This window comes from Hemitrygon akajei, chromosome 4, assembly GCF_048418815.1.
Source record: "Hemitrygon akajei chromosome 4, sHemAka1.3, whole genome shotgun sequence".
Lineage (NCBI taxonomy): Eukaryota > Metazoa > Chordata > Chondrichthyes > Myliobatiformes > Dasyatidae > Hemitrygon > Hemitrygon akajei.
This window is the reverse complement of record NC_133127.1, coordinates 184,572,644-184,599,572: the sequence shown is the minus strand read 5'-3', so window position 1 is coordinate 184,599,572 and position 26,929 is coordinate 184,572,644. Positions and strand designations below refer to the sequence as shown.

At 43.3% G+C, this 26,929-nt stretch overlaps 1 protein-coding gene across 4 annotated transcripts in view; it reads left to right on the top strand.

The window, feature by feature from the left end:
* Positions 1-5,250: 5,250 nt before the first annotated feature.
* Positions 5,251-26,929, top strand: part of LOC140727029 (P2Y purinoceptor 8-like) — a 49,138-nt gene continuing 27,459 nt past the window's right edge. The window contains exons 1-2 of one of the 4 annotated variants that reach the window (XM_073044196.1): positions 5,251-5,411; positions 25,142-25,194. The gene's annotated coding sequence lies outside the window, so the exon portion shown is untranslated. The other 3 variants (XM_073044195.1, XM_073044197.1, XM_073044198.1) reach the window with 3 other exon arrangements.

Sequence of the window (26,929 nt, the reverse complement as noted above, 5' to 3'; positions counted from 1 at the left end):
TATCTAACAGATCTAAAGGCAGCTCAATGCATGTGCTTAATCCCATTAGAACATAGAACGGTACAGCATAGGTACAGCCTCTTCAGCCCACGATGGCTACACTGAACGTGATTGCAAATAAGACTACTGTGAATCTCTTTTATCTGTACACGTTACATGTCCTTTCATTCCCTGCATGCTCATGTGCCTTTCTAACAGATCTTATGCTCAATAGCCACTTTATTACGTACCTCCTGTAAGTATGTGGTATTCTGCTGCGGTAGCCCATTCACCTCAAAGTTCAATGTTTTGTGCATCCAGAGATGCTCTTCTGCACACCACCATTGCAATGCATGGTTACTTGAGTTACTGTCACCTTCCTGTCAGCTTGAACCAGTCTGGCCATTCTCCTCTGACCTCTGTCATTAACAAGGCATTTTCACCCGCAGAACTGGATGTTTTACACTTCAGGGACTGTTGTGCATGCAAATCCCAGGAGATCAATATTGTCTGAGATACTCAAACCACACTGTCTGGCACCAACAATCATTCCGTGGTGAAAGTCACTTAGATAACATTTCTTCCTCATTCTGATGTATCACATGATTGGCTGATTAGATATTTGCATTAACAGCCAGGTGTGCAGGTGTACCTAATAATGTGTCTACTGAGTGTGGATGCCATTATTGTATCTGGTTCAACCACCACACCTGGCAGCCACTTCCAGGCACCCTGTGTAAAGTAACTTACCCCCTCACATGAAATGCATGTCCTATTGTATTGAAAATTTCTACCCCGGGAAAAAGTAGTTTCTAAATGTCTATCCTTTCCATGCCCGTCATAACTTAATAAATTTCCATCAGGTCTCCCCTCAGCCTCCAGCAGCCCAGAGGAAGCTACGTGTGACCTCAGATTCTGTCGGCTGCGTAAGTCAAGGGAAGACTATCTCTGGCCCTGAGATATGAGCCCACCCCTAAGCGCCCCTGTTTGTGTGGACTCTGCGTGATGTGTTACGCTGTTACAAATCAGTACCACGAAATAAACGCATACTTTATAGTTCCTAATTTGACTACAGGGTTAGTGAAGAGAAAGCAAAAAGAGAAAAGGCCCATTTTAATGAAACAGTCCAATGTGCACAAGTTGGAGCTCATGGTTTTCCCTTTGCCGATCCTCCTTCGGGCCCGCCGGTCTTTGTCGGATCATGGCGCCACACGGCGTCTTCTCTCTTCATCTCCTGCTGAACAAAAGACCCAGGTCACCATGGCATCAGGGCACATGGCACAAAAACATCCACCCCCCCTGATCATTGGACAGCTCACATTCCAAAGCACCCGTTATCTCTAACCATAACCCAAACCCTGCTTCTACAGAGAGAACAAAACATTAGCAGTGAAACCTTTCCCAGGGTGTTACATAAGTTTGGCACACGTCTACTTATAGCTTATATCCTCTAATTGAATCAGCATCCTGGTAAACGTCCTCTGCACCCTCTTTAAATTTCCACATCCTTCACGCAATGAAGTGACAGGAATTGCAACAATATCACTATTGAAAGTGATGTATCATTTAAAGCAACAACTATATGGCATGGTGGCCTGCCTGAAGATGATGATATGGTGAAACTTCTAATATTCATGTTCCACTGGTATTTACCACAGCATGGAAGGAAGCCATTTTGTTTACATAGATCATGCCAATTCCCCTCATACCTGTAGGAGGCATTTGGGATGAATGTGTGCAGAAAGATTTATTAGCTTGCTGTCTGGTCTTGGGGGCATGACTTATGAGGGGACATTGAGTAAACTAAGGTTATTCTCTGCAATGTAGGAGATTGAGCAGTTACATGACAGAGGTACATAAGATCGAGAGAGGCATGGTAGCACAATGTTTTCCAGTACAGATGACCTGAGTTCAATTCCTGTTGCCGTCTGTAAGGAGCTTGCATGTTCTCCTTGTGGCTGTGTGTGTTTCCTCTGGGTGCTCCAGTTTCCTCCCAAACCGCCCAGAGCAGAGGGCCAAGCACACATCCCTGTGGTGCGCCAGTGCTGATTGTCAGCGAGGCGGAGATGTTGTTTCCAACCCGCTCAGATTGAGGTTTACCGGTTAGGAAGTCGAGGATCCAGTTGCACGGGAGGTACAGAGGCCCAGGTTCTGTAGCTTTTCGATCAGGACAGTATGAATGATGGTGTTAAACGCTGAGCTATGGTCAATAAACAGCATCCTGACATGGGTATTTGCATTATCCAGATGATCCAAGGCCACGTAAAGAGCCATTGAGAGCGCATCTGCTGTAGATCTATTGTGGTGGTGATAGGCAAACTGCAGTGGATGCGGGTCCTTTCTGAGAGAGGTGTTGATTCCAGCCACAACCAACTTCACAAAGCACTTCATCATCGTAGAAGTGAGCGGTACAGGACGATAGTAGTTGAGGCGGCTCATACCGCTCTGCTTGAGCACTGGTGTGATTGGTGCCCTTTTGAAGCAGACGGGAACTTCCGGCTGCAGCAAAGAGGGATTGAGAAGTCTTTGAACACCCCCGCCAGTAGGTTGGCGCAGGTTTTCAGATACTTGTCAGGCCTTAATGCCTCTGGGGGTATACCCTCGGACGTCGGCCTCCGAAACAGAGATCACAGGGCCATCGGATGCTGCAGTGATCCTCATAGCTGTGGTTTTATTCTCCCTTTCAAAGCGAAAAGGTTTTAAGCTCGTCTGGTAATGAGGTATCGCTGCCATTCCTGATGGTGCGTTTCGCTTTGTAGGAAGTGAGGGCCTGCAGACTCTGCCAGAGCTGTCATTGATGCACCATCAATAACTCGCGGAGACGTGAGTTAAGGTAGGCTTTTATTGGCTGGAAGAAAGCACCGTCAGCAGCAAGCGACCACCACACAGCATCCTGGAGACTGAGGAAGGGTCTGTGCCTCCAATCGCCTTTATACAGGGGTCTGTGGGAGGAGCCACAGGAGCAGTCAGCAGAGGGGCGTGTCCGGACAGGTATATGTAGTTCACCACAGTCATGTATCTAATGCCCCCTCCAGCTTCGCTTGGAATCGCTTCGTGGCTCTTGAAATAGCCCTCCGCGTTCATACCTGGTTTGCTTGTACAGACCTGGGTCGCCAGACTTAAAAGCCACAGATCCAGCCCACAGCAGACTCCGAACCGCTGGGTTCATCCACGGTTTTTGAGGCAAGTTTTCATAGGCGCCCACTCATCCACACAGGTTTTAATGAAGTCGGTGACAACCGTGGCATACTCATCCAGATTCAAAGATGAATCCCTGATTACATCGATTCAAAGCAGTCCCGTAAGCGCTCCGGGTGCCTTCCTGATTCATACCTTCTCGTGCTGCAGTCTTCAGTCTCTGCCTATACTCAGGGAGCAGAAGTTACGTTTTCCTTTCTTCCATGGTCTCTTTCACCAGTCAACTTCCCCGCTCTTTACTTCATTCCTCCCCCTCCAGGTTTTAGCTATCACGCCTTTTAAATCTAACTCTCTGCTTTTTTTTCCCTCCAGTCCTGCCGAAGGGTTTCGGCCCAAGGCGTCGACTGCACATTTTTTCCCCCACTGATGCTGCCTGGCCTGCTGAGTTCCTCCAGCATTTTTGTGTGTGTTGCTCGGATTTCCAACATCTGCAGCTTTTCTCTTGTTTGTGATTTGAGAAGTACAGCCAGGGGATCAGACCTTCCGAAGAGTGGGCGTGGAATAGCATAGCAGGCACCCTTGAACTTAGGGTAGCAGTGGTCCAGTGTGTTAGTTGCTCTGGTACTACAGGTGATTTGAGGGTAATAATTATTTTGAGACTTTATCAGGCTGGCCTGGTTAAAATCTTCTTAACTGATGGGCGTACTGTTTCATACCTGTTGATTACATCGCTCAGTTCGTCTAGTTATTAGCCGAAGGTGGGATCTAAACCGTTACGTCACAATCTTTATCAGTTTTATTTATTCATTCATCCATTCATTCAGGGATACAGCACTGTAACATGCCCTTCCGGACCAATGAGCTGACTTACAGTCAGGTGATCAATTAACCATACGCCTTTGGGACGTGGGGGGAAACCGGAGCACCTGGATGACGTACAATCTCTTGACAGGTAGTGGCAGGAATTGAACTCGCATCCCTGACGCTGTATTGCGAAGCTAACAGTTAGGGGTTCCCAGTCTGGGGTCCACACGGACCTTTTGGTTAATGGTAAATCTCCGTAGCAAAAAAAAAAACAGGTTGGGATCCACTAACTACTACACTCGCTCGCTTCAGGTCGCATCTGAAAATTCCAGTTGGCAGACGGTTTTCCTCCACGCTGCTCTGACATATTGGGATATCATGTATTCGGCAAGTTACAGCAGTGGTTTGCCTTTGCCTTCTGCCAGGTGATTTTAAAGAGATCACCACCTCTTGCAGTGGATGACCAGGATGTCTAAGTGCCTTGTCGTGCTCTTAGCGCTCCACCAACGCCTGCTGGCCTGCCTTCTTGACCGTTGGACCAATAATCGGTCTCCTCCGCTCCATCCGCCAGACTTCACACTCTGGGGCAGGCATATCCCCTGCTTCATTCAGGGTCGATGACCCGTCGGCTACCCTCACCCGGTTTGGCTCGTCTGCCGAGACGGTTTACCGGGGTGTGGCCGCTGTGAGTGCTGCAGCTCCTTGGAGCCACAGGTGAGAGCTGAGCGCCAGGTGGGGACCAAAGGTGGATGAGCTGCCCTGAAAAAGGGAACGGCAGCACCCCCCACCACCAGAGGTGCTACCCCTCCCCAGACACCCCATGCTACCATTTCGTTTTCGTCAGAACCTCCCGGACGAGGGGAATTTTTAAGAATTTAGAGCAATGAGAGTTGAGGCTTCAGATTGAAGCAGTCTGGACAGAGGGAATTGGACCTCTCTCCCTTTCGGTTTCACCTATCACCTTGAGTTTCTCTTCTTCCACCCCCCCCCCCCTTTTAACCCCACTCCCCATCTTTTCTTTCTCTAGTCCGGCTGAAGGGTTTTGGCGCGAAACGTCGACTGTACTCTTTTCCATAGATGCTGCCTGGCCTGCTGAGTTCCTCCAGCATTTTGTGTGTGTTGCTTGGACCTTGAGACCAGGGGTTTTGGGATGACAGTCCAATCAGCGACAAGTTATGAGAAGTTCAATGGATGTTGAGGCCAATGGGAGCAGTGATTTCAAACCAAAAGACCAATAGGATCCAACCTATGTGTTGACAGAGTAAAGGGAAGCACGCTGTGATACTGTTTTCAGCAGATTACGGAATTGGTCTCAGAGCTGAAGAAAGCGACGGAGCGATTGGAGCAAGGATGAAACCAGAGCAAAAAGAACATAAAGAAATAGCGAAATGATGAAACAAGTTGTTCTAACATCTAACTAGCCACAAAAGGGTGTGTCTTTTATGCGGTTTGAGCTAACAGAGAGGAAGGGAGTGAATTTCAGTTCTGAGGTAAGAACTTCCTGTTGGAGAACTGTGTCATTACCAATTTATTTTGTGTGTCTCAGTTAGCGGGAAGCTTTTAAGACGATGGCCAAAAAATTGACTGAAGGTATGTTTCCCTTGTGGTGATGATGCATTTTAATATTTTTTAAATGCTCTGCAATCTGAATTAAAGCAGGCCATTGTACAAGGCGAACTGTGCAGATGTTATCTTTCAGTAAAATATGCTGACCTGAAATATGCATGACAGGTTATCCAGTGTCCTTCCGATTGTGATCTGAAAATGTTTGACAAGGAAACCAAAGGCTTCCTTTTGAACGTCATTTCCTCACAGGTACATGAAAATGTTTTCAAACAGATCACGCAACCATACAGTGTATGCCAACCAATTTAACACGTTACAGGTGAGTCCTCTAGGCTGCCTTACTTTTCATTACGCTACCGAAGCTTTTTGCATCTGCTTTCAATGCGCCCCCTCCCCTTTCAAATCATTCCTTGGAAACTATCTTTTTGATTATCTACTTGTGTGGATGATAAAGCCCCCGTGTAGTGTTTTGGGGCATTGGTTCTGTACAAGTGCAAGCCCCCTTCGGCACTTGCACGCCCTTAGCAAAATACAATCAAACATTTAACCCTTTGTTTCATCAAAATGAATATTCTGTTTTATATAATTGGCAGGCTTAATAGCCAGCTTATAATGTATCTGACTTTTTTAAAGTAAACTTATTTTATGTTTGTTTTTCTTTTTTTTTGCGGCGATCAATTAGAATAGCATCTGCTACTTCTAATTAGATCTTCAATGAGTTATAGAATATATTGCAGGATAGAATGTGAATCTAATTAATGTATTGTAAGAGTACGGTACTAAGGAACTCTGAATAGCTGCTGTCTTTCTTTTATAAACAGCGTTTCTTTTGGTTTGGAAGTTTCTATGAGCAATTGCATGCTAAGCTCAACACTAGCACTGTGGAAACTGGTTCAGTTACATTCTGCTGGTAACTGAAGGAGAAGTGACACCAAGAGTTTCTAGACGGCAAGCAACCAGCAGTCATATTAAATCAGCTATATCGTGTAGCATTAAAATATATATTTTTTTAATTTTCTGTTCTATATTTGATAAGATCGGCTTTATTGGTCACAGGCATGTTGAACCACATGGTGAAATGCGTTGTTTGCGTTGAATAAAGCCAGCGAGGATTGCGCTGGGCGGCGCACTTTTCTGGCGCCAACAGAACATGCCCACGATTCGCTACCCCTATCCTGTATGTCTTTGGATTGTGAGAGGAAACAAGAGCATCTGGTGGAAACCCACGCAGTCACGGGCGAGAACGTGAAAACTCCTTGCAGCAATTGATCCCTGACACGATTATTGCAGGCGCCAGAAAGCCCTGCAGCTACTGTACGGTATTGCATTGTCCTGAATATGCAATATAATGTCATAGCTGAAGATACTTATTTTTCCTTTTCCTGACATGGTAAGGAAAATGATTTTTTTTTTGGAGTAGTGTACTGGGGGTTAAACACTAACCCTCAACAGATACAGTCACTACTTCTTCCCAAACGCTTCAGTTTGCTGGTGCTCTCGGGCCCCCTTCCTCCCGGCGGTAAACTCCCCGCACTGTCATTCCATGAGCACGCGTGCTTTTACTACATCATGCAATCTGATCCGCCAGCCGCTACTTTTCGTTTAAGGTTTGTGCCTCTGCTAGCGTCGCGGAGGCTGCAAGATTTTAAGGGTGACCAATGCAGAGAGCGAGAAGCTTGCCCTAGCTTTGACACCTTCTGCAATAGCTCAGGCCGCCGGCCAGGCGATCACGTGGACAGTCGGAGCATTTTATTCTCAGGGCGAAATTGGCTAATATAGCCAGAATTTTTAAAGGTGATTTGAGGAAACAGGGAGAATGTCAGAGGTACGGTTTTTTTTGGTACAGAGAGTGGTGAGTGAGTGGAACGCACTAACGGGGGTGGTGGTAGAGGAATTACCGTACATTAGCGACATTTTAAAAACTCGGGACAGCGCATGGCTCTGAGAATTGAAGGCTATGCAAGACAGAAGGGCTAGATTGAAGGTCAGCACATCATCGTGGGCCGAAGAGTCTGCACTGCGTTGTGTTGTAATGAAGTTCAGTCATCCTGTGACTGTCGTAATTACTGTTGCAATTGTCTCATCTCCTCGATCCCTGTCTGGATAGGCACTGGATTCCGATTGCCACAGGACCTTGTCCAAAGTTACCCTTTCTATCCCGGGCTTGAGTAACTTTGGGGTGGGGGGGGGGGGTGGTCACAGAATGCGATGCTTTCCCAGGCTACGTAACCCAGCTTGATGTCTGAGGGGAGCAAGCTGCAGTTTCCCGCCGCTGTTGACATTGGTTACAGCGCATCGAAGCAAGTTGTTCGTGTGTGGTTATGTGTGCATGGGTTCAAGTCACACCGCACTGTACAACGTCGACTAGCAGGTGCATTTGGGGTTTAATCCGGCGCCAGATTTGAACAACACCACCAGACAGGTGTGGCCCTGTCTGATGTGTCGCCTCCTCTGCACAATTCTGATTTCGGCCAAAGCAAGGGGTTTCCGCAGTTGAATAGAAATTCTTTCTTTTGAACAGTGGGGTACAGCGAGAAGAACAAAGTGATGTGGTCTCACGAGTCTCGCAGCTGTATTATTGACTGGCTGTGAGCTCGACTTCTATCTTGGTTCAGTGCTAGCGTAGTGTGGAAAAAAAAATACGACCAGTTATTTGTGCTTGGCACTGGCTTAGTCAGCAGCATTTTAACCTCTGAAAGGCAAGTCCAGGGGTTCATTTTTGGCTCCAGAAAGCAGGTGCATCAATCCAATACTGAGGAATTATGACACAGTGGGAGACAGATATTTTAAAATTTATTAGCACTAAACCAAGACTTCAGGAAGAAGCAGGGTAAGTTACATGTATCAGTATCACAATGGAATAACGGGAATTACAGATACATGAGAAAGGAGTTTGCCCAGGTGGATTTGAAGGGTGAGGTGGATACAGGTGGTGATGAGGGCAGAACAGAGGTGGCTGAGGTTTCTGGGAATAGTTCACAAGGCACATACATCCCACAGAAGAAGTTGTTCTCAAATGGCAGGGCTAGGCAAGAGTGGCTGATCAGGACTGCTTCAAACCCAAGGAAAAGGCATACCAGGTAGCAAAAGTGAGTGGGAAGTTGGATGGTTGGGAAGTTTTTAAAATCCAAGAAAAAAGGCAACTAAGAAGGGAAAAGTTTAAATATGAGAGCAAGCTCGCAGATGATACACAGCAGAATACTAAAAGTTTTTCAGTTATATAAAGAGTAAAAGGGAGGTGAGAGTTATTATCGGACCACTAGAAAATGATGTTGGTGAGGTAGTAATGGGAATGGAAGATGAACTTAATAAATACTTTGCTTCAGTCTTTACTGTGGAAGACTGGATGCCAGACGTCTGTGAGTATGAGGGAGCAGCAGTGAGTGCTTTTACAAAGGAAAAAGTGCCAGGCAAATTCAAAGGTCTTCAGGTGGATAAGTCACCTGGAGCAGATGGGCTACATCCTAGAGTCCTGAGCGAGGTTGCTGAAGAGATAACGGATGCATTAGTCATGATCTTTCAAGAATCACTCACTTTTGGCACGGTCCTGGAGGAATGGAAAATTTCAAATGTCACTCCACTCCAGAAGGGAGGAAGGCAGAAGAAAGGAAATTACAGGCCAGCCAGTGTCTGTGAGAGTGTTGGAGTCTATTATTAAGGGTGATGTTTTGGGGTACTTGGAGAATAATGACAAAATAACTCAAAGTCAGCATGGTTTTTGTAAAGAGGAATCTTGCCTGACAGATACGTTGGAATTCTTTGAGGAAGTAATAAACAGGGTGGGCAAAGGAAAACAGCGGAGGCCATTTACTTAGATTTTCAGAAGGCATTTTGATAAGGTGCCTCACCTGAGACTGCTTAAGAAGATAAAATCTTATGATGTTGCAGGAAATATACTGGCATGTATTGAGGAATAGTGACAGGCAGGAGGCAGCGAGTGGGAATAAAAGAGGCCTTTTCTGGTTGGCTGCAACTGACTAATGATGTTCCTTGGGTCAGTATTGGGACCGCTACTTTTCACATTGTTTGTCAATGATTTAGAAAGTGGAATTGATGGCTCTGTGGCAAAGTTTGTGGATGATACGAAAATAGGAGGAGGGGTAGTTTGTGCTGAGGAAGCAACGCGATTGCTGCTGGACTTGGACAAATTGGGAAAATGGGCAAAGAAAGTGTCAGGATGGAATACAGTGTTGGGAAATGTATGATAATGCATTTAAAGGTACAATAGTAGAAACTATTGTCTAAATGGGGAGAAGATTCAAACATCAGAGGTGTAAAGGGACTTGGGCATCCTTGTGCAAGATTCCCAGGCTATGTAACCCAGCTTGATGTATAAGGGCAGCAAGCTGCAGCTTCCCAAAACATCACCCTTAATAATAGACTCCAACACTCTCACAGACCTATAATTTCCTTTCTTCTGCCTTCCTCCCTTCTTAAAGAGTGGAGTGACATTTGCAATTTGCGATTTAGTTTACAGGTTGAGTCTGTGGTAATGCAATGTTGGCATTTATTTCAGGGTGAATAGGATTTAATAGGCATCTGTTAGTCTCGCGAGAGTGTGGATTAGCACCTTGGAAAGTTTCCAGGGTGCAGGCCTGGGCAGGGTTGTATGGGAGCATGGCAGTTGCCCATGATGCAAGTCTCCCCTGTCCACGCCACCGATGTTGTCCAAAGGAAGGGCAAGGGCCGATACAGCTTGGCACCAGTGTCGTCGCAAAGCAATGTGTGGTTAAGTGCCTTGCTCAAGGACACAACACGCTGCCTTAGCTGAGGCTTGAACTAGCGACCTTCAGATCACTAGACCAACGCCTTAACCACTTGGTCACACGCCAACACAATTATAAAAAGCAAGGAGATAATGCTAAGGCTTTATAAGACAATTGTGAGGCTGCATTAGAAGTATTGTCAACAGTTTTGGGACCAGTATCTCAGAAAGGATGTGTTATCATTGGAGACAGTCCAGAGGAGGTTCTCGATGTTGATTCTGGGAAGGAAGGGGTTAACATATGAGAAACGTTTGTCAGCTTTGGGCTTGTACTCATTGGAATTTAGAAGAATGTGGGGGGATCTCATTGAAACTCACCAAATGTTGAAAGGACTAGATAAGGTGGATGTGGAGAGGGTATTTCCTCTGGTGAGGGTATTCAGAGCTAGAGTCCACAGACTCAAAATTGAGGGGTGACCTTTTAGAACAGAAGTTAGGAGGAATTTTTTTTTTTAGCTGAGGTGTGGTGAATCTGTGGAATGCTCTGTTACTGACTGTCGTGGAGGCCAAGTCTGTGGGTATATTAAAGCGCAAGTTGATAGATTCTTGACTGGTCGGGGCATCAAGGGATATGGTGAGAGGGCAGTTGTATGGGGTTGAATGGGATCTGGGATCAGCCATGATGAAATGGAGGAGTGGACTTGATGGGCATAATGGCCTAATTCTGCTCCTATGTTTTGTGGTCTAAGGTACAGAAGCCTCAGGACCCTCACCACCAGGCTTAGAAACTGTTATTATCCCTCAACCATCTGGCTCTTGAACCAGACGGGTAACCTCACTGGCCCCAATATTGAAATGTTCGCAACACCAATGCGCTCTCTTTCAAAGACTCTTCATCTCATGTTCTCAATATATATTGCTTATTTAGTAATATTATTATTTCTTACATTTTGTGTTTACACAATTTATTGTCTTTTGCACGCTCTAGTTTTTGAACAGCCTAAATGGACAGTCTTTCATTGAATCCATAATGATTGTTATTCTATATATTTATTGAGTATGCCTGCAGCAAAGTGAATCTCAGGGTTGTATATAATAACATATGTATTTCGATAATAAATTTACTTTGAACTGTAATATTCTATCAAATACTAAAAAGCCTAGATAAAGTAAATGTGGAAAGTATGTTCTCTATAGTGGGGGGAGTCGAGGACCAGAGGGCACAGCCTCAGGATAGAGGGATGTCCATTTAGAACAGATATGAGCAGGATTTTTTTTTTTTAGCCAGAGGGAAGTGAATCTGTGGAATTTATTGCCATGGATAGCTGTAGAGGCCAAAGCATTGAGTATATTTAGAGTGGATGTTGATCGGTTATTAATTAGTCAGCATCAAAAGACTATGGGGGAAAGAGGGTTAATGATCAGCAATGGTAGATTGGTGGAGCAGACTCGATGGGGCAAATGGCCTAATTCTGGTCCTATGTCTTCTGCTCTTGTGGTACTATAGAGACGTAGCATACCCTTGGACAAGTTCAGATAAGTTAGAAATATTTTCCCAGATATCACCAGATTTTAATCTGGTCCTTATCACACGACTCTTTGTGGGATCTTTTCTACAGATCGGGGTGACAACTTCACCTTCACCGCATGTGCTTAATTCAGCATTAATGCACTTACATACTATGCTAATGCTTCATATCAAAGCCATAATGTATGAAAGGAAGGTTGTTCAGGCTTCACTGGAAAAACATGGGTGAGTTAAGCATATGTCCTAACTCTAACCTAACTCTGCTGTGTTTGTGTAAATAAACCAGCAATTTGGTTATGATTATATCGAAAACATTGTACACTTGTGTAATTTACAGCTGAGGAATGGGAGCTCAGTATTAAATACTCTTATGTGTTTTTTTTTAAGTGCTGCATTGGTGCCTGGAGTTGCTCTGTTTTTTTTTTGCTGGAGGTGGATATTGCTGCTTTTGGCACCATCCTTGCACCATTGTTCTCAGGCTGTGACACTTGGGGACTTTTGCTAATATTTTGTGACTGTCTGTGCTATTGTACCAAGAGAACTAAACAAAAGTATTAGGCACATGCATAAAGCCAGAGTGCCCAAGACTTTTGCATATACTGTAGTAATTGTATGTAATTTATAGTCTATCATATATATTTCACTGTACTGCTGTTGCAAAATAACAAATTTCACAGCATGTGGCAGTCTGATTCTGCTCAATAAATCAGATGAATTTGTATAACCATCCTGTACTTTTATATTACTGAGATAACTTTATTTAGATATCCCAGATTTATTAAATTACTTTTAATCTTTTCCATGGCAGGATTTGAACCTGTGAATTACAGTAAGTATATAAATAAGTGGTGCAAAAGGAAAGTAGTGAGGTAGTGTTCATGGGTTCAATATCCATTTAGAAATTGTAAGGCGGGAGGAAGGTGGTGTACCTGAATCATTGATTGGGAGCCTTCCCGCTCCCTGATGGTGGCAATGAGGACAGGGCATGTCCTGAGTGATGGGGGTCTTTAATGATGGATTCTGTCTTTTTGAGGCATCGCTCCTTGAAGATGTCCAGCATGCTGGTGCCTGTGATGGAGCTGACTGAGTTAACATCTTTCTGCAGCTTATTTTGATCCTGTGAAGTGCAACTCCCATACCGGGTGGTGATGCAGCCAGTTTGAATGCTCTCAGACTCCGAATGAATTGTAGCTGGTGCTGTGCCTTCTTTGTAACTGCATTGATATGTTGGGCCTAGGATAGGTACGCAGAGATCCTGACACCCAGGGACTTGAAAATGCTCACCCTCTCCACTTCAAACCATCATCAGAATGAAATAACCTCTGCAGGCAATTAGGAAAGACCCTTTCTGACTGGTGATAATTAACTAAGAGTGGCTATATATGGTGGAACTGATCACCACTGGGTTAGGAATATTCTGGATTGTACAATCTGGATTTAGACCACTGCCATTGGTTAGTAGATGCTCACCTACAATCAATAGGCAAGTTGTTTTAACCTTTGAAGAACACAATGCCCGGAGAAATATGGAGAGAATATATAACATCTAAACCGGCCAGATGTTGAAGGAGTGGTCATAAACCAATAAAGTCGTACTGCACAGAAATGGGACCTTCAGCCCAACATGCTCAAGGCCAGCCCTTTTGCCCATCTACAGGGGAAAGGATATTATTGAAACATAACATTTTGGAAGTGATAATTGGGGCAAGAAAGATAGGTGCCACTAGAGCTATGGCTTGTAGCTTGAAGACTTGGGGGAATAGATTTAGGATGGAGAGGAGGGGGATAGATTTAGGATGGAGATTTGGGGTGGAGATGAGGAGAGTAGCGAATCTGTAGAATTCTCTGCCCAGGGTAGCAGTGGAGGGCTACCTCCATTAAATATATTTAATACAGTTATTTAGATCCTTGCATAGCGGAGGAATTAAAAGTTATGGGGAAAAGGAAGGTAGTTGAAATTGAGTGCATGAGCAGGTCAGCCACGGTCTTATTGAATGGCAGAGCAGGCTTGATAAGCCAGATGGGTAACTCCTGCTCCTATATCTTAAATTCTTATGTTCTGATTCTGTTTGCCCACAAGGGGACTATATCCTTTCTCGCTTTAACTATTTCAGTGTGTATCTGACTGTACCTATTTAAGTATTGGAATTGTATGAAAAACAGCTGATACTGGATATTTGAAATAAAATCAGAAGAGTTTTGAAACTTGCAAAGTCTGATAGTATCTGTGCAGAGAAAAACAGAAACACAAATGGAGTCCTGATGAAGGGTCTCAGCCTGAAATGTCGACTGTTTATTCCTCTCAGTGGATGCTGCCTGATCTGCTAAGTTCCTCCAGCATTTTGTGTGTGTTGTTCTGGATTTCCAGCACCTGCAGAATCAGAATCAGGTTTAATATCATTAGCATATGTCATGAAATTTGATGCTTTGTATCAGAAGTACATTGCAATACATAATAAAACTGTAAATTACAGTAAACCATATATATACAGTACTCACTGGTAAGAAGGTAAGACGTAGTGAGACAGTGTTCATGGGTCCAAAGTCCATTCAGAAATCTGCTGGGAGAGGAGAAGAAGCTATTCCTGAATCATTGTGTATGTGTCTTCAGGCTCCTGTACTTCCTCACCGATGGTAGCAATGAAAACGGGGTATGTTTGTTGGTAGAATAATGGTGGGAATTTCAAATGCAGATCTATGAAGTGCAGAGGCCAGTTCAGAAATGATCAGGGAAAATTGGGAGAAGAGAAAACTGAGAAATGTGAAAGGAGGATTAAATAATTTGAGCTCTGAAGTGAGCTTGATGAAATGGATGTGGAGAATACCTTTCCTCTGAGTGAGTATCTAGAACTGGAGGTCACTGTTCAAAATTAACCAATTGCCCAGTTAAAACAGAAATAGAGGAAAATGCTGTTCTTTCTCTCGGAGTATTGTGCCTCTTTGTGATGCCCATTGAGAAAGAGAATTCAAACAGGGACTTTGAATGTTTTTAAGATAAAAGATAAATTCTCGAAAAGCAAGGGAGTGAAAGGTTAACACCTTTCAGGTGCATAGCTGTGAATATGGAGTTGAGATTGTCATTGAGGACATGATGCCTTCAAAAGGCGGCATCCCTCATTGAGAGAGCCTGCCCTCACCATCCATGATATGCTCTCTTCTCATTGCTAACATCAGCAAAGAGGTACAGGAGGATGAAGACATACACTGAACATTTTAGGAGCAGCTTCTTCCCTTCCGCCATCTGATTTCTGAACAGACAATGAACCCATGAACACGACGTCACTATCTTGCTCTCTTTTTGCACTTTTTTTTTTAATACAACCAGTGGCCACTTTATTATGTATACCTGTGCACCTACTTGTTTTATGCATTTATCTAATGAGCCAATCATGTGGCAGCAACTCAGTGCATGTAAGCATGCAGACATGGTCAAGGGGTTCAGTTGTTAAGACCAAACATCAGAATGGGGAAGAAATGTGATCCAAGTTGCTTTGGCTATGAAATGAGTGTTGGTGCCAGACGGGGTGGTTTGAGTAACTGATGATCTCCTGAGGAACTCAGCAGGTCAGGCAGCATCCGTGGAAACGAACAGTCAATGTTTCGGGCTGAGACCCTTCGTCCGGACTGAAGAAGGAGGGGGCAGGGGCCCTATAAAGAAGGTGGTCTTTCCTCTGATTGGTTTTTCACCTGGCACCTTCCAGCCTTCTCCTTCCCACCTTCTTTTTAGGGCCACTGCCCCCTCCCTCTTCAGTCCTGATGAAGGGTCTTGGCCCGAGACATTGACTGTTCGTTTCCACGGATGCAGCCCGACCTGCTGATTTCCTCCTGCTGCTGTATGTGTTGATTGGACCCCAGCATCTGCAGTGTACTTCGTCTTGATGATCTCCTGAGATCTCCGTGCACAACAGTCTCTAGGGTTTACGGAGAATGGTGTTAAAAATGAGAGAGGTCGGAGGAGGATGTCCAGACTAGTTCAAGCTGATAGGAAGGTGACAGTAACTTTAATAATTATGCACATTACAACAGTAGTGTACAGAAGAGCTTATCTGAGCATACAACAGGTCAAGCCTTGAAGTGGATGGGCTACAGTAGAAGAAGACTAAACATACTCCCAGTAGTTACTTTACTAGGTACTTCCTGTACTTAATATAGTGGCTATTGAGTGTATATTTCTTATTGTAAATTATAGTAATTTTTCAATATATTGCACTGTACTGCTGTGCAAAACACCAAATTTCATGACACATGTCTGTGATAATAAACCTGATACCGATTCTGATTCACAACCTTAACAGGAGTTCAGTAGACAAATCCTTCTCTTAACTTGTGTGTACAGTATCTATGAAGAGAAAACTGCATCTCAGATGGTTCAGATTGTGGGGCAGAAGGCTCAGGAAGATGAGGAGAGCTTTGATTAAATGTGAACAGTAGGCTGTACACAACAGGGGAGAGCCTGAGGACTAGAGTTCAAAGACGGAAAAGGGGAAGAGGGTGAAGAGTGACATGAGGAAAAATGTTTTTTACACAGCAAGTGGTTGGAATTGAAAATACCGCCTAAAATTGTGGTGAAGGCAGTTTCTATTGTGGTCTTAAAGAAGGAATTTTATAAATACGTGCCGTGGAAATGATTGTGCAGCTATGAGTTTGCTCTGACATGGAGCCAGTGAAGACATGAAGGGCAAAATAGCCTATTCCATGACTTTTCTATAATTCAATGATTCTATTGTGCGGTAATTGCAGTGGAAAGTCTCAAGAGCCCTCAATGCTGATGTGTCATTCAACAAGGTCATGGTTGGCCCTGTACCTCAAGTTCCTGATTTTGTTCAGAATTCTCCTGGCTTGTGGTGTTCAAAAACCTATGACTGTGAGAGGCACAGAGTAGACAGCTAGTATCTTTTCCCAGGGCAACAATGGCTGATATCAGAGGACATCCATTGAAGGTGCGCAGAGGAAACTTTAGGGGAGGCGTCAGAGATAGATCTTTTACATAGAGAATCGTAGATGACTGGAATGCACTGGTGGAGCTGGGGGGTCAAATGCTGATACAATTAAAAAAAATTAAAAGACTCTTAGATAGGTACGTGGGTGTAAGAATAATGGAGGGTTATGGGCTGTATAGCAGGGAAGAGTTGGATTGAAAGTGGGGAATATTTGTAAATAACAATATAGTGTCATGGGTTGAAGGACCCATACTCTTCTATACTGTTCTATGAATATATATCGATGACAATTTTACAGTTATGGGGGTTGCAGACTGAGAGCAAGCACAGCAATCAATGAACAAGAATATTTTCCAAGGGCTGGCGAATCATAAACGAGGGGGCAGGAGTTTAATGTGAGAGGAGAAAGGTTTAATAGGAAATTATTTTTTCCCCCACACAGAGCATGGTGCATAAATGGAATGAACTGCCAGGGAAATTGGTTGAGGCAGGTACAATAACAACATTTAAAAGATATGTGAGCAGGGAGCTGGGTAGGAAAGCCTAAGTGCATATGGGTCAAATGACACGAGCTTCAGCGAGTGTCTTGGTTAGAGTTGAGCTGAAGGGCATCTTACCGTTAAGTACTTTCTCAGTGAGTACGCCTAGATGAGGAACGGGACTCGGTGCATGTCAGGATGCAGTCAGCAGACCGAGTTTGCGGACAATTATAACCTTTAATGACGGAAATGTCAGAAATGATCATGAGACAATTCACAAATGTATAAAGATGTGGAAACTGGTACAAAGGCAAGTACAAGTACTGAGATGGATGCAGGGTCTCAGCCTGAAACACCAAGGTTCCTCCAGCAACTGGGTTCTCGATCCACGTTCTGGTATCTGCAGACCCCTGTGTCGCTAACGTGGATGATCCTGCAACTTGTTCAAGAGGCGCATTTTAAGGGGAATCTTCAGATGACGGGGAGGATTTGAGAAAGGATCTCCAACGTTTAGCTGGTCAAAGGCAAAAGGTAGATAAAAATCAATAGTCATGTGAAATGGAAATAAATAAAGAATCCAAAAATAGTCAGTAGTCACTTTTTTAGGTACATCTATAAACCAGATTATTAATGCAAAGATCTAATCAACAAATCACATGGCAGCAACTCAATTGCATAAAAAACGTGCAGATATGGTTAAGATTGTTGTTTTTCAGATCAAGCATCAGAATGGGGAAGAAATGTGATGGATGTGACTTTGACTGCAGAATGGTTGTTGGTCCAGATGGGACACTATGAGTATCTCAAAAACTGCTGATCTAGCATTTTCACACACAACAGTCTCTAGAGTTTACAGAAAATGGTGTGAAAAACAAAAAAAAAGTCCAGTGAGCAGCAGGTCCGTGAGCGAAAACTCTTTGTTAATGAGAGAGTTCAAAGGAGAATGGTCACTCCAATTCAAGCTGATAGGAAGGGGACAGTAACTCAAGTGCCACGTTTTACAACAGTAGTTTGCAGATGAATAAATATATATATATATATATATATATATATATACACACACACACATATATACATATACATATATATATATATATATATATATATATATATATATATATATACATATATACATATACACACTCACACACATATATATATACATCTACATATACATATACATATATATATCTCAGAGTGCACAGCACATCGCACCTTGAAGTGGCTGGGCTACAGCAGCAGATGAGCAGGAACATACACCTAGTAACCACTTTCTTAGGTACAGTAGATACCTAAGAACGTGTCCAATGAGTGTAAGTTTGAGCACAGGGAGGGAGGAGACCATGAAGTCAAGTATATAGAGGATTTTCCCATTAACATGACATAGACATGAAAAGATGGTTATCATTCTATTATGGATTTACTGTGTATGTCTGCAAGAAAATGAACCTCAGAGTTGCATATGATGCTTTAATGAAAAATTTATTTTGAACTTTGTAAATGAGAGGTGAGAGTGGATGTCGTACTGCTGGATAACAATGCTGGAGAGGTATAATGGGGGACAACAAAATGGCTGATGAACCAAAGTATTTTGCTTCAGCCTTCGTGGTGGAAGGTGTGCTGTATGGTGGCAGTTCCAACTGTCAGGGGTCATGAAGTATGTGCAGTTACCATTACTAAAGAGAAGGTTCTTTGTAAACTGAAAGGTCTGACGGTAGGCAAGTCATATGGACCAGATGGTGTACACACCAGAGTTCTGAAAGAGGTGACTGAAGAGACTGTGGAGGCATTAGTAATGATCTTTCAAGAATCACTAGACTCTGGAATGGTTTTAGAAGACTGGAAAATTGCAAACATTACTCCACTCTTCAAGAAGGGAGAGCAACAGAGGGAAAGAGACTATAGGCCAGTTAATGTATTGTGTATTGGGACTTTCAGAAGGCCTTTGACAATGTGTCACACATGAGGCTGCTTAACAAGCTATGAGTCCGTGGTATTACAGGAAAGATTCTAGCATGGATACAGCTGTGGCTGATTGGGAGGAGGCAAAGAGTGGGATTAAAGGGAGCCCTTTCTGGTTGGCTTCTGGTAGCCTGCTGTGTTCCACAGGGGTCTGTGCCGGGACCGATTCTTTTTATGTTATATGTCAATGATTTGGATGATGTGTCCTGACGAAGGGTCTCGGCCCGAAACGTCGACAGCGCTTCTCCCTATAGATGCTGCCTGGCCTGCTGTGTTCCACCAGCATTTTGTGTGTGTTGTTGTTTGAATTTCCAGCATCTGCAGATTTCCTCGTGGATGATGGAATTGATGGCTTTGTTGCAAAGTTTGCAGCTGATATGAAGATAGGTGGAGGGGCAGGTAGTTTTGAGGAATCAGAAAGGCTACAGAGCACTTGGACAAATTAGGAGAATGGGCAAATAAATGGCAGATGGAAAACAGTGTCGGGAAATGTTTCTTCATGCACTTTGGAAGAAGAAATGAAAAGGTTGTCTGTTTTCTAAATGGAGAGAAAATATAAAAAAAACTGGGGTGCAAAGGGACTTGGGAGTCCTTGTGCAGGGTTCCCTAAAGGTTAATTTGTACGTTGAATCTGTGGTGAGGAAAGTAAGTGCAATGTTAGCATTCATTTCAAGAGGACGACAATATAAAAGCAAGGATCTAATGTTGAGACTTTATAAAGCACTGGTGAGTCCTCACTTGGAGTTTTTGTGAGCTGTTTTGGCCGTGATATCTTTGAAATGATTTGTTAAAACCCGAAGGCTCAAAGGAGGTTCACAAAAATTGTTCCAGGATTGAATAGCCTGTCATATGAAGAGCGTTGATGACTCTGGGCCTGTATTCACTAAAATTCAGAAGAATGAGGGGTGACCTCATTGAAACCTGTCGACTGGTGAAAGGCCTTGATAGAGTGAATGTGGAGAGGCTGTTTCCTTTTTTAATTTTTTTTTATTTTTATTTATTTATTAAATTTTAGAAAATTACAAAGAATAAATGTGATGATAAAATAGTGAGAAAAATAATATTAACCCTCCCCCCTTAATCCTCATCTAAAGAAAGAAAAAAAAGAAGAGAAAGATTGCCTGGATATCGGAGGATCCCCACATGCTCCATGGAGTTCAAAATAATTTTAATATTTATTTTTACTTTTCCCAATTACTTTATAATTTTATCTTCAAAGGACCTATGTATTTAATCCTATCTTTTGTAAGTATGGGAGCCAAATTTTCAAAAATATATCATATTCATTTCTTAGATTGTATGTAATTTTTTCAAGTGGAATACAACTACGTATTTCATTATTCCAACAATCCATAGATAGAGGCTGTTTCCTATGTAGACAGCCAGACCAGGGAAGACAGCTTCAGAATAGAGGGGCATCCTTTTAGAACAGAAATAAGGAGGAATTTCTTTAGCCATAGAATGGTGAATGTTTGGCAGCTGTGGAGGCCGAGTCTTTATATATATTTAAGGAAGAGATTGCTAGTTTCTTGATTGGGCATGAAGGGATATGGGGAGAAGTGGGGAGAAGGAAGGAGATTGGGGTTGAGGGAAAAATTGGATCAGCCATGATGAAATGGCAGAGCAGACTCGATGGGCCAAATGGCCTGATTCTTCTCCTATATCTTATGGTCTTGTGTTGAATTTTGGGATAGACAGTTGTGTTATTTTTGATGGACTCTAGATGACAGTCTCTTTGGGGGCTTTACTATTGCTTTCATGTGGGTTGTGTTGTTGAGGGTGTCCGTGCTTATGCTGGGGAAAGTGAGGGGAGGGTGAGTCGATGCTTTTGCTGCTGCTTGTGCATGACAGAAGAAAGGAAGGCTTTGAGGTTCTGATGTTTGTGTAGTTCAGTGTGTTTCGTGGATGTCTGTGAAGAGTCAGAATTTCAGGCTTTCTGATATTAAATTGAACTATTAAACCAGTGAACCCTCTGGACTCCAACAGCCCCTTTCATAGCATCGATTTACAATGATCATTTAACCTGTCACCTTGCACATCTTCAACACATTGAAGGAAACTGAGCAATGTGGTCACAAAGGGAACATGCAGACTCCACACATGCCAAACCCAGGGCTGGGTTTGAACCTGGGTCACTGGAACTATGAGGAAATGAGTCCACTGCCTAAAGGGTTGGGTGGAGGGGAGGAGATATGTCTCTGTCAATAGAGGTGCAAGTCACTCCTTCTCTCCGCTAGCCTGCAGCTCATCCTTGGGCAATGTAGCACCTGCTTAGCAACCCCCCCCCCCCCCGCCCCCCTGATCATGGTCATGTGAAGCCATGGACATATGAGCAGATGGTTGCTGTGATGGAAATGAGAAAGATTCTTTGGGTCTCAAAGGCAAGGGCTCTGGACACACAGTTTTAATAATAAGGAGTTTATTTACAAAGGGAAAAAAGCTTGGGAACAACACAAGCAGCTACAATATTTGCACAAACGCACTTAGAATAGAGGAGCGTGGGAAAAGTTGGATCTGCAGTACAATACACGGGAAAATGGTGTGGGGACGGAGTACAGGTACACGTACAAGCAAGGGAAAAGTAACTACAATACCTGCCCCCCCTTGGCTATGGGCAAGCATGGCTCTTTGCTAAAGGGACAACAATAAACGCTCCCACAACCCTATTCAATGAACACCTTACCACGTGTCTCCAGCGCTGTTCTGTGGTCTTCGGCCTGGAGTGAAACAGGGTCGTCCCTCGAGGATGGGGAAAGAGAGCGAGCCAAGCACATGTAGCACCTTTTATAGGTCAGGGGGCCAATGGCTTGGTGCTAGACAGGTTAATCCAATTAAGGTGGTCAATGGTTAAGTGTGCATTGATTAGTTGGGAGGGGCGAAATGTTGACTGGCAGGTGCTGTGACCTCCGACCAGGTGAGGGCAGTGCTGTCTCATGACAGGCATGGCTCTCTGGTTACAATGGTGTATATCACAAGTCCTGGTTATGCAAACACTGATGCCGGGCAGACGATCTTCGATATATCTGGACTCACCTGTCTTGTAAAGTTACTGCCCAGAAGAAGGCAATGGCAAACCTTTTCTGTAGAAAAAAAAAATTGTCAAGAACAATCATGGTCATGGAAAGACTATGATCACCCATCTTGTATAATATAGCAGATAGCAAACAAGCCCAAAGATTGAGAACTCTAACTTTGTGGTTTGCACAAATGGGGACCAATATTGGCAGGTGTAGGATAGAATACGAAGTGTATATATGACACTCTCAATGAACGAGGAAATACGAGGACAGAGATGAGCAATTGCATGGAGAAGAGACCTGTGGTATTGATAGTAGAGAGGAAGGGTGTGGGATTCATTGCTGGCTCTCCTGTGTTGCTATTGGTGTATGATTGACACATACTGAGATATACTGAAAAGCTGTTGTCTGTTGCCATCCAGACAAATCATTCAATGCAGAGACACACCAAGGTAGTAAAGACAGAATGGAGAATATGGTGACCCGGTTACAGAGAAAGTGCAGTGCAGACAGACAAGCAAAGTGCAAGGGACATGACATGTACTCTGTATGAGCCCAGCGGGCCTGTGAGACGGACCATAAAGTTTCGAGCTCTGAGGTTTCCAGAGCACCTGTATTTGTTAATTGTGCCTAAATTAGAGTGGTTTAGCCATTGTGCTTTTCATTCAATCATGTTGAGTTTATTTTGACTGGCACGAGCTTTCCAAGTTTCTGTGACTATTTACAGCGGAATCCCAATTTGCGTTTATTGCAGAGCCCTTGTGTTGAGAATGACTCATCTCGCAGTGTCACTCAGTCGAGCCGCTGATATCTGTTGGAATTTCTGTGTATAAACTCTTGTTTCCATCTCTACACGGGAGTCTGCTGTTCCTCCACACCTGGGTTCAGTCGTTGCCAGTGCACATCCAACATACTGGGAGGTCAAGAGTTCATCTTTTGGTTTCAAGATCCTTTGCAAGGTGCATATCTTGCCAACCCACAGAGCTCTTGCAACCAAAGTTCTTGGGAGGATTGCCCTTTCGGAATAAACCTGGGAATTAGAACCCAGGATTAAGGCAAAGAACTGGATAACATTAATGGTGTGGGTGTTTGACAAGGCCAGTTGGGGATCCACCAGCTGAAGTGTCATGAGCCAAGAGCTCTTCTGTTATATAAGTTTCTATAACTTTAATGGTGAAATGTCCAGCTGGGATATATTTCATGCAACCAGAAGTTCGAGAGGATGTGGTAAATGAGAGTTAATGGACTTTTGACTTCAATATCAGAATCAGAAATAGGTTTAATATCTCCAGCATGTGTTGTAACATTTGTTAAATTTATAGCAGTGGTGCATGATAATAGAGGAAAAATCTGGATTACAGTAAGTGTGTGTGTGTGTATGTGCGTGTGTGTGTGTGTGTATGGGTGTGTATATATATATATATAATAAGTAGTGCAAATAAATAGAAATAAAAAAAAGTGGTGAGGTAGTGTTAATGGGTTCAATAACCGTTCAGAAATCAGATGGCAGATGGAAAAAGCTGTTCTTGAATCATTGAGTGTGTACTTTAGGCTTCTGTACCTCCTTCATGATGGTAGCAATGAGAAGAGGGCCTTGTTACGATCTCATGCCTTGTCATCTACCTGCGTTTTCACTGTAGCTGTTACATTTCAGTCTGCTGCAGTGCACTGTGCATTGAATTTGTCTGTATTATAAACATGACAATAATAAGCCTATTTAATGATTCCAGCTCCAATTGATGATTGGGTGAATCTAGGACCAGAGAGTACAACCTCAGAATGGAAGCACGCCCCTTTAAACCGAAGATGAGGAAGAATTCCTTTAGTCAGAGAGTGGTGAATGTGTGGGACGTGTTACCACAGAGGCTGTGACGGCCAAGTCCTTGGGTCTACTTAAAGTGGAGGTTGATAGGTTCTTGATTAGTAAAGCCACCAAAGATTACAGGGAGAAGGCAGGAGAATGGGGTTGAGAGGGGCTGCACAGTAGCGTAGTGGTTAGCACAATGCTTTACAGTACCGGGTTTATGTCCTGCTGCTGCCGGTAAGGTGACTGTACATTCTCCCCATGACCACGTGGTTTCCTTTCTTCACATAATCCAAAGCCGTACTGTTTGCTGGTTAATTGGTCATTGCTAGTTATTCTGTGATTAGGCTAAGATTAAATCAGGGGATTGCTGAGCAGCGCAACATGAAGAGCCAGAAGAGCCTATTCAATAAATAAATAAATCAGTCATGATGGAATACAGCAGTAGACTCAATGGGCCGAATAGGCTAATTCTGCTCTTATGCCTTATGGGCTTGATATTCTCCTTCTGGTTGATCACTAGCGTTATACCCAGCCCAAGATTCACTTTCAGAAGACAAGAATCATTAACATAAACCCTTTAGTTTTTAAATGATTGTTTGATAAACTTCTGACTGTCTGAAAAAAAACTTTTTATCTCATAGATGGGGAAGACCCAAACTTTTTTCATGATGCTTAAGCAGTTTCAGTGTAAAATTGAGGAAACTAGCTTGTTATTTAATAAGCTTGTTTTATTTCTGGTGTGTCACAAGTGCCGGTTGTCAACTGTTAGTCAACTATTCTCTGTGCCGATGATCTTTGTGGAGTTGGTTCCCCTATGCCGGAGGTGAAGGCATTTATCATTTTATCTTCTACAGTAGTGCTGGAAGCTGAAAATGGTCAATATGGAAAAGTGGACAGCCATTTATGGGAAGGAACTTTCAGGGAATGTGAAGATGGAATGGGGTATAGAATCTGTAGAAATTTGCTAGAGTCTTTGGTGACATATCAAATCTCCTCAAGGAGAGTTGGGATATTTGAATGGGTTTCACATGGACTTGAAGAACCAAGTGGCTTCCTTGTCTGCTGTAATGATTATAACTTCATATCCTAGAAATGTGTTATTGTTGATTGACTACTATAAGACCCTTGGACTGTGGGAAATGAATTTTAAACCAATATTTAAGAGTAGCATTTTGTTAAACATTGCTGAAGACTTGTACTGTTCCTTTCTCCGCAGATGCTGCCTGACCTACCCGCTGTTTCCAGCGCTTTCTGCTTCTACTTTGAATTGTGAGTTACTTTGCTTAAACATTCATCTTAGAATTATTTAGTATTACAACTGTCCTCCTAACAATATTATTATGCAATGTTTATTTCCTTGAAATAATAGCATGAAAATCATTAAGCTTTAATTAGTCAAAGACTAGAAGTCGGGCAGTGAGTATGGTGGACAGATAAATGATGGATTATGGATATGTTTAGGCCGAAACTCACTTTTCTGATGTAGTCCCACTCCTGCACTACACCTGTCCCTAGAATTGTTCATGCTTTGTGTTGCAAGAAGCACTCATTAGTGATGTGCTTAAAGACCTGAAAGCACGTGCGTAGCATTAGCTGTGAGATTAACAACAAGGTTTTTTTTCTCGGAAGTCAGAATCCGGTTTATTATGACTGACATATAGTAAGCCATAAAATTTGTTGTTCTGTGGCAGCAGTACAGTGCAAGATGTACAAATTAATGTTACAATAAATAAATAGATAGATTGATCAAGTTCAACTGATCCATAAATGGAGCATGAGGGAGTAATAAGATGGTGTTCATGGACTGTTCATAAATTAGATGGAAGTGGGGAAGAAGCTGTCCCAGAAGCATTGAATGTGGGTCATTAGGTTCCTGTACCTCCTGTAACAAGAAGAGGACATCAAAGTTCTAAGTAAGTTTTATCATCAGAGTAGATATGTCACCACATACAACCCTGAAATTCTTTTTCCTGTCGGCATACTCAGAAAATCTACAGAGCAGTAAGTGTAAACAGGATCAAGGAAGGAACAAGTAGGGCATAGAAGGTGGCAAACTGTGCAAATGCAAATGTAAATAACGGGAGCATGAAATAACAAGGTAAAGAGTCCTTAAAGCGAAATCATTTGTTTTGGGAGCATCTCAAAAGATGAGTGTAGTTGTCCTCTTTTGTCCAAGAGCCTGGTGGTCGAGAGGTAGTGACTGTTTTTGAACCTCATGGTCCGAGTCCTGAGGCACTTGTACCTTCTACCTGATGGCAATAGCAAGTAAAGAGCGTGGCCTGGGTGGTGAGGATCTCTGATGGACGCTGCTTCCCTACAACAGTGTTTCATGTAGATGTGCTCAACGGTTGGGAGGGTTTTACCTGTGATGTACTGGGCTGAATACACTCCCTTTTGCAGTATTTTCCACTCAAAGGCCCGTATCAGGGTGTAATGCATCCAGTCAGCACACTTTCCACCACAGATTGTCAAAGTTTTTGATGTTATGCCAGATCTCTGCAGGCACCTAAGGTAAAATTGGTGCCATGGTGCTTTCTTTGCAATTCCATTTATATGATGGGTTCAGGACAGGTCCCTTGCGACGGTAACACCCAGTGATATCAGCACTGTGTTGTACATGCATACTTTGACAACAAAATGAACCTTTGAACTTTTGAATTGAAAGTGACTGACCGTCTCCACTTCTAATCCGCCAATGAGGACTTGCTCATGTCCCAGATAGGTTAGTCCTCAATGATGGAAGCTGCCTTCTTGAAGTACCACCATTCGAAGACGTGCTCGATGGTGGGAAGGCTTGTGCCTATGATGGAGCTAGCTGAGTCCGCAGCCTCTCTCGTTCCTGTGCGTTGGAGCTTCCACACCAGGAGGTAATGCAACCAGTCAGAACGTACATCTGTAGGAATTTGCTAGAGTCTTTGGCGACATACCAGATCTCTTCAAGGAGCTGGAATATTTCAGTGAAAACAATTTGAAGTGGGGCCTGATTATTTGTGGTGTTGTTGCA